Source organism: Dipodomys merriami, unplaced genomic scaffold (genome assembly GCF_024711535.1).
Source record: "Dipodomys merriami isolate MVZ:Mamm:240054 unplaced genomic scaffold, mDipMer1.0.p SCAF_1763, whole genome shotgun sequence".
In the NCBI taxonomy this organism is placed as follows: domain Eukaryota; kingdom Metazoa; phylum Chordata; class Mammalia; order Rodentia; family Heteromyidae; genus Dipodomys; species Dipodomys merriami.
Genome location: NW_027203119.1, coordinates 27,305 through 36,131, shown reverse-complemented (window position 1 = coordinate 36,131; position 8,827 = coordinate 27,305). Strand labels below are relative to the sequence as shown.

Below are 8,827 nucleotides of genomic sequence, written 5' to 3'. Positions count from 1 at the left end.
GTGCAACTTCTGGTTTTCCTGTGGTTAAATGGAGATACGAGTCTCAGGGACTTTCCTGCCCAGGGGGCTTTGAACCACAGTCCTCAGCTTCCTGAGTAGCTAGGATTACAGTTGTGAGCCACTGGCACCAGGATAAAAATGAGGGAATTTTAGAAAAGAAAATCCACCTCTTCACCTGTGTCTAAACCTCAGATATCACTATTAGAACACTTCATCCTCAACTCATTTCATCAGATATTTGTAAAGTTTCTCTTTCCCTTTATGTAGGAATACTGCAGTCAATATCAACTCAGCTGTGGGACTGGATCAATTGTATGTTAATTGCTAGCACCTAAATCAAGAACTGTTACATCAAAACAAATGAACCCCTCATTTGGAATAATTGTTTTCTCTTTTTATTACAAATCTGTGCTTTATTAATTCCTAATGTGATACTGGACCTCCTAACAGACTGATGATATTTTCTTTCTCTTCAGCAATTGTCCTTCTCCCACATGTGGTCAAATATTTAAGATTTCAAAGATTTCCATTGATAATTCATTAAGTTGACCTCTAAGATAATGTGCATTTCTGGAATTTGGTCTGCTGTCTTGTCCTTACATGCACAGGCTTTCTATGATTTATTTGTTCTACAAGCAATTCTACTTTCCAATCTTTGTGTGATCAATTTTAGTCCCTCTCATCAGTCTTTCTGACCCTCTCTCTGGAGTCTCATTTGAGTCTGTCTCATAAAAAATATATTATCAACTAAATGACTCTCAACTTCTGTTTCTGGCCTGACTGCATGTAGTCTGTGATAGCAGCCCTGACTGGCTGTGCTTACTGGAGTGTTTTTTGTTTGTTTTGTTTTGTTTTGTTTTGTTTTTAGAAGTCTAGGATCACTATTGAAGGTAGTAGCTTTTCTGAGCCTTTGTGATCCCCTGGCTTAGAGTCAATGGGTTTTTCTACTAAAGATAAAAAGAACAGGTGACTAAATTTCTGTTTAAATTGTCTTAAAATGAGGCAATCTGGCATCCTTGCAAAGCCATAAAAAATCCTCTATAACCAATTACAGAAATGTTATATCAAGATGGCTTGTTAAGATGACTGTTCATTGGAAATGTTCATCTCCAAGTCACCACCATACAACTGATCACATTCCTGGGAACAGACTTTTGGAAGAAAGGTTCCCCTTCCTTCCTTATCTTATTATAGATCAAACCATAATATTCTGCATTTGTGGTCAGCCTGGAGCACTTTTTCCCAAGAATATTCTGTAGTGTAAAAGAGGACCAACTATCAAAATAAAGGTGAAAATACTTGTCTACTACAGAATGATTTATTGTGCTTATATCTATTGTTATTTTAACAAAAAATCTATTGTTATTTTCATTACTTCAAACACATAGATAATTTATATTGGGATTAGACAAGTGGCAAAGGATTAATAGAATAAAGATTCCATTTACTTTCATATATCCAATATAATACACTTAACCCCTTATGAAAAATTAAATCCAACTGTAGAAACAATGTCAAAAATATAAAATAAGCCTTAATATGAATAATCTGGCACACATAAACCATCATCTACTCAGAAATGCAGTCTCTCTATAGATATTTATTTGGTGCAGAAAAATAATTAATGTATATGACTTTTATGTATCATCTGAAATACTCCTCGTGTATATAATTGTATATAATTTTATATACAATTTTATATATAATTTTATAAATTCCTAGACAGGAATTTAACGTGCATGTAGAAATCAAATTTCCACATTTTATGCTAGATGAGAGGAGTCATACTCTCTTGTACTGTGTGGTGTGAATTTTACCACAGTGCTGAACCCTTCCACTTAATACCAAAAGTCATTTGCAATAATTTATTATTTGATGTTAAGATGAGTGCTAATTGTAGAATACACTTAGAATTATTACATTAATTCACAGAATAGAAAAGTAATGATATATTATTTGTTTAAATTCCAATGCTTCTCAATTTTACAATTCATGAACTATATTATTAAAATTAGATTCACTTTCTTCTTTTCTATAGCTGCTAAAAGTAAAATTATATATTAAGGATTCAACATTAAGAAATCAATAATAAGTAAATTATTAAAATGATATAGTACTAAACTGTGATTTAAATTACAGTTCTAACAAATTGTGATGTAAACAACTGTTAATAGAATTATAGTTAATATTTTTAAACTTACCAGCTTGTTATTTGTTTCCTAATTGTGTCATTTGTTATTTTTGGTCCAAGTTGTGTCTTCATCTTTATTGTTTAGTTTTCTATTTTATCTCTATTGGTTTGCTGATTAGTTACTGATATGAGGCTGAAAATCTGTATGCTAGTTAATTACTTCCTATGTTAAAGTAAAATTTCTGCTCTCCACATCTGTTCTACTCTTAGTATAGTATTTTCCCCAGTCCCATATCCTGTATTGCTGCTCTCATGTATTTTATTTTAGTTTATTTTTATTGTGAAAATATCGTACAGAGGGATTACAATTACATGGGCAAGATAATGAATAAATTTCTTATCAAGCATTGTTGCCTCCTCCTTTGTTTCCCCTTCTCATCCATTCTTTATTTTATTTTTTTTATTTAAATTTTACTGTCAAGGTAATGTACAGAGGGATTATAGTTACCTAAATAAGGTAATGAATTTATTTCTTTTCTAATTTGTTATCCCTTCCCCCATTTTTCTCCTTCTTCCCTCCCAACAGCCCCTCCAAGATTATTTCCAACATATTGTCTTCTCTCCCTTGTCCTTTGTCTCACCATTTTTCCCTTTCCCTAACCTAGTTCATATCAACATATTTACAATAACCAGGGTTATTCAAAATCAAATACAGTGACTAAATATTAAATATTAATCAAATGTTAATCAAAACCAAATACAGCGACTACAGAGGATAAACTATAGGTGGGGAAAACACAAAAGGATAAAAAGAAATCATGCAGTACATTAAGAACAACAACAACAAAAAACATGTCTTGGAGTTCATTTCACTTGGAATCATCTTATACGGTCATATGTACATAGCTAGAGGGCTATTCTGCTCATCTACTAAGATTATCCTTGATGTACACAATCATGCTCCTCTATTACCCAGTAATCTCACTTCTGGGCATTTAACCATGTGGCCACAAGCAATTCCACAGTAAAGCTACCAGCACAATTATGTTTATCACAGTATTATTTACCATAGATAAGATATGGAATCAATCTAGAGGCCCCTCAGTAGATGAATGGATCAAGAAAATCTCTCTCTCTCTCTCTCACACACACACACACACACACACACACACACACACACACACACTCACGGAATACTATGCTTTCATCAGAAAGAATGATACCACCTCATTTGTAAGGAAATGGAAGTTCTTGGAAAAAAATTATATTAAGTAAGCCAGACTTAAAAAAATATAGGTCCCAGAGTTTCCCTTATTTGTAATAATTAGTTTACACCAAGGATAATCTCATGTATTTTAATTTGACATTTTGTCCTATGTTGAGCATACAAAATTATTGCTGTATTGTTTGTTATTATTTCTGCAAACAGGGAGGTATATTTAAAGAATTATGTTTCTCTTATCCATTACTGGAGGAAGAACACCCAAAAGAGCAACCCCTATAAGGAATAACAACTCCTACTTATTTAGCTTCATTCCTATGTAAGGCCAGTGTTGTCCCCTGTATCCTCATGTTGTAAATTACAAATCTATAGCGGTTCATCCTGTATCTCTACTATTTTCTACATTATGACCTAAATGCCCCAGCAATTCTACTTTAAAAAATTCTCTCTTAATGTTTGAGGTGTGTGTGTGTGTGTGTGTGTGTGTGTGTGTGTGTGTGTGTGTGTGTGTGTGTGTGTGTGTGTGTGTGTGTGTTTACAAAAATCAGAAGACAACATTTTACCTCATTTAGAATACATCATTCAAGTCATTATAGGTTGTGGATAATGGGAGAAGTCTCGTTTTAAGGATGAAACATAAAAATATATTTGTGCATGCACCACAGTTTATTAGTCTGTAGTTGAACACTTAACTTCAATTTATATCTTGGCTTTTGTGAATAATGTGAATAACAATGAAATACAGATATATATATATACAAGTTACTCAGAGAGAAATAATCACATGATTGGTGGATCAGATGATATTTCAACTTTGGATTTCTTTAGAAAACTGCATACTACTTTCTACAAGGAGAATACTAACCTGTATTTTGACCAAGAGTGTAGAAAGTTTCCCTTTCTCCACACTCTCATCAGCCAACATTATTACCTTTTGAGTTTTTTAAAAGGGCAGGTTTTTACTGTGTGCAGGACCCAAGATGACCTCAGACCCAAATCCTTTTACTCCTACCTCCTAAACGCTTCGAATTACAAGCCTTTACCACCACACCTGGTTCTTTTGATTTTTTTTGATGAGGTTTATAATAGTTATGAAGTAGTATCATAGTAATTTTGAATTGCATTTCTCTAATGACTTCTGTTTACAAAGCATTAAGCCATCATAGAAGTGGTATTAAACACAACTTTGTAAACCCACTGTCAATTTTCTTTGGGCCTGGCTGACTTCACTTAATATAATTTTTTACAAGTCTTTCCATTTCCTAACAAATGGGGCAATGTCATTCTTTCTGATGGAGGCATAGAATTCCATTGTGTATATATACCACATATTCTTGATCCATTCATCTAGAAGGGACATCTAAGTTGGTTCCATATCTTAGCTATCATAAATAATGCGCAATAAACATAGTTGTGATAGTAGTTTTAGTATGGTCTTGTTTGTGGTCATTTAGGTAAATTCCCAAAAGTGGGATTGCTGGGTCAAAGGGGAGCTTTATGGGGAATCTTTTGAGGAACCTCCATAATGCTTTCCAAAGTGGTTGAACACGTTTACATTCCCACCAACAATGCTGTATGGTTCCCTTGTGGCCACATCCCCTCCAGCTTCTGTTGTAAAAATATGGAACACTCCACGAATTTGCATGTCATCCTTGTGCAGGTGCCATGCTAATCTTCTCTGTATCGTTCCAATGTTAGTGTATGTGATGCTGAATTGAGCACAGAATATTTTTTTTTGTTAAATAAAATGTATTTGTATTACAAATATTTCATTCATCTCTCCAGCCATGGTAAAACCAAACCACCTCCATGCCAAATAGCTCCTGAAGTAATTATTTAGGAATAGAAGTTATCACAATTGTATAAAAATATCTACCCACCACTCTAGAAATTAAATCTGAACTTATAAAGGATTGGGATTAATAATTATCTTTTCCTATGTTGCCAGGAATAGGTGGTGAATATTTTCTTTTTTTTTTAATTGTATTTTATTTTATTTGAGAACATACTGTACAGGGGGGCTACAATTACATGGGCAGGATAATGCATACATTTCTTACCAAGCATTGCAGCCTCCTCCTTTGTTTACCCTTCACTTGCACAGAATATTTTTTATATCTAAAGTGCAATTGATTTTTTTAAACTGCACAATTGAAAAAAAAGGAAGTTCAAAAGAATTGTCGTGAAATTTTACAACCATATTTTTCTTTTTTTCTTTTTTTATTTTTATTTTTATTTTCTGTGAACATACTGTACAGAGGGGTTACAATTACATGGGCAAGATAATGAGTACATTTCTTATCAAGCATTGCAGCCTCTTCCTTTGTTGACTCTTCACATCTCTTCCCAGCCTCCTCCCCCGGCTCCTCCCCCCCCCCCACCAAAGTTGTAAAGTTCGTTTTCGACATGACAACTTGTACTTCTCATTGTTGCAACGGGTCCACCTGTATCCTTAAACGACTTCTTTTTCCCCATCTCCTCCACAGATTATACCGACATCAAATATAGTGAAAGCAGGGGTTATACTGTGAGGGAGGGACATACAAAGCAACAAAGAAATAATCTTATAAATGCGTTAGAAACAAATGCATGAAAGAAAAAAAACATTTAAATGCATATCTAAGGGTTAATTTTCTTAACATCACATTATCTGAATCTTTTTTGCTTGACTTATACATATACTATATATTGCAAATAAGGGAAACCATGGGACCTATGTTTCTTTGGGCCTGGCTTACTTCACTTAATATAATTTTTTCCAAGTTTTTCCATTTCCTAACAAATGAGGCAATGTCATTCTTTCTGATGGAGGCACAAAATTCCATTGTGTATATATACCACATTTTCTTGATCCATTCATCTACTGAGGGGCACTGGTTCCATATCTTGGCTATGGTAAATAATGCTGCAATAAACATAGTTGTGCTGGTAGCTTTAGTGTGGTCTTGTTTGTAAGCATTTGGGTAAATGACCAAAAGTGGGATTGCTGGATCATAGGGGAGCTCTATGTGAAGTATTTTGAGGAACCTCCATACTGCTTTCCAAAGTGATTGACCAAGTTTACACTCCCAGCAACAATGAAGTAAGGTTCCCGTCTGTCCACATCCCCTCCAGCATCTGTTATTATTAGATATTAGAGTTCTTGATTTTTGCCATTCTAACTGGGGTGAGGTGGTACCTTAATGTTGTTTTGATTTGCATTTCTTTTATGACTAGGGAGGTTGAGCATTTCTTCATGTGTCTATTGGAAAGAAGGATTCTTTCTTCTTCAGAGAAGTTTCTCTTTAAGTCTTTAGCCAACTTATTTCTTGGGCAGTTGTAGAACCATACATTTCTTACATAAGCACACATTTAAGAATAAAGTCAAAATGACATGTCAAAAACAAAATAATTCCAGATGTTTGTTATTCAAGAAATGTATAGGAGGAGGAATTCAACTATTCTGTACAAGGCACCTGTCATAATGAACACTGCAGCAAGTGTTAAGGTTTGTTAAAAGTTTTAATGTTTTAAATATATTTAATTTTGGGAATTTGTTTATAAATGCCAAAATTAGGACTGTTTGGCAGGTATAAAACTTTTCTATAAAGTATTTAAGATTTATAGTAACAGACATATACTACTAAGTATGTGCATTTCAGAGTTTAGGGAAATTTTATTAATGAGAAGTCACAAAGTTTTTGTGTAAAGAAGCAGAATAAAGAGTTCACACTTTGTTTACTACACAGTTTCTGTTAAAACTTTAGGGCTTCCTTAGTTTATATGTTAATGAGGAAAAATGATGATATAAGCCATAAACAAATAATGAGATATGCCATAAATAGTAATCTTAGTGGGTAACTTTAAAGACTGCTCATATTCTATAAAACTCTTGTTGAACTTCACAACCTTAGTCAGTGTTAAATGTACATGATTATGAGAAAATAGTAAAACCGAATATGTAGCATATTTCAAATAGTTAAAACACATGTTTTTAATTTTATTAATTAATATTTAATTATTGGTTTTCTTTATTTGTAACATTGTTTTACTTGTTGACATATAGTACAACTTTTTTTGGGGGGGGTATCCAGTCATGGGGCCTGAACTCTGGGCCTGGACCCTGTCCCTCAACTTTTCAGCTCAAGGCTAGTGCTCTGCCACTTGAGCCCCAGCGCCACTTCTGGCATTTTTCTTTTTGCTTATGTGGTGCTGAGGAATCGAACCCAGGGCCTCAGGCATGCAAGGCAAACGTTCTACCACTGAGCCACCTTCCCAGCCCTTGTACAACCTTTTGTAAGTCATCATTAGGAGGTACTTTGAGAAGGTTACTTGGATGGCCAAACCAATTTTTATAGGTGCATGTTAATTTACAAAGAGGAAAATTAAGAACAAAATATGTATTATATCTAAAATATACTTGGAACTCAAAAAATTAAACCACCCAACAACAAATCCTCAAAGAAACTACTGCCCAATAAATAAGTGGGCGAAAGTCTTAAAGAGAAACTTCTCTGAAGAAGAAAGAAGGATGGCCAATAGACACATGAAGAAATGTTCAACATCCCTAGCCATAAAAGAAATGCAAATCAAAACAACATTGAGATATCACCTCACTCCAGTTAGAACGGCAAAAATCAAGAACTCTAACAACAACAGATGCTGGAGGGGATGTGGACAGAAAGGAACCTTATTTCATTGTTGGTGGGAATGTAAACTTGTTCAACCACTTTGGAAAGCAGTATGGAGGTTCCTCAAAAGACTTCACATAGATCTCCCCTATGATCCAGCAATCCCACTTTTGGGCATTTACCCAAATGCTTACAAACAAGAACACACTAAAGCTACCAGCACAACAATGTTTATTGGAGCATTATTTACCATAGCTAAGATATGGAACCAACCCAGATGTCCCTCAGTAGATGAATGGATCAAGAAAATGTGGTATATATACACAATGGAATTCTATGCCTCCATCAGAAAGGGTGAGTTTGCCTAATTTGTTAGGAAATGGAAAGGCTTGGACAAAGTTATATTAAGTGAAGTAAGCCAGGCCCAAAGAAACATAGGTCCCATGGTTTCCCTTATTTGTAATATCTAGTATATGTATGAGTCAAGCGGAAACGGTCAGATAATGTCATGTCAGGAAAATGAACCCTTAGATGTGTATTTTAATGTTTTTTTCTTTCATGCATGTGTTTCTAATGCATTTATAAGATTATCTCTTTGTTGCTTTGTATATCCCTCCCCCACAGTATAACCCCTGCTTTCACTATATTTGATGTCAGTATAACTTGTGCAGGAGATGGGGAAAAACCAGTTGTTTAAGGATACAGGTGGACATGTTGCAACAATGAGAAGTACAAGTTGTCATGTCCAAAACTAGCTTTACAACGTCGGTGCGGGGGGGGCGGGGGAGGAGAAGGATTGGGATTGGGGGGAGGGGGGAGACTGGGAAGGGATGTGAAGGGTAAACAAAGGAGGAGGCTGCAATG

At 34.7% G+C, this 8,827-nt stretch overlaps 1 non-coding gene across 1 annotated transcript; it reads right to left on the bottom strand.

Moving 5' to 3' along the window:
* Nucleotides 1-4,968: 4,968 nt before the first annotated feature.
* On the bottom strand, nucleotides 4,969-5,075 carry LOC138829789 (U6 spliceosomal RNA). Its single transcript, XR_011372729.1, has one exon. It is a non-coding gene; the product is annotated as a U6 spliceosomal RNA (small nuclear RNA).
* Nucleotides 5,076-8,827: the final 3,752 nt, after the last annotated feature.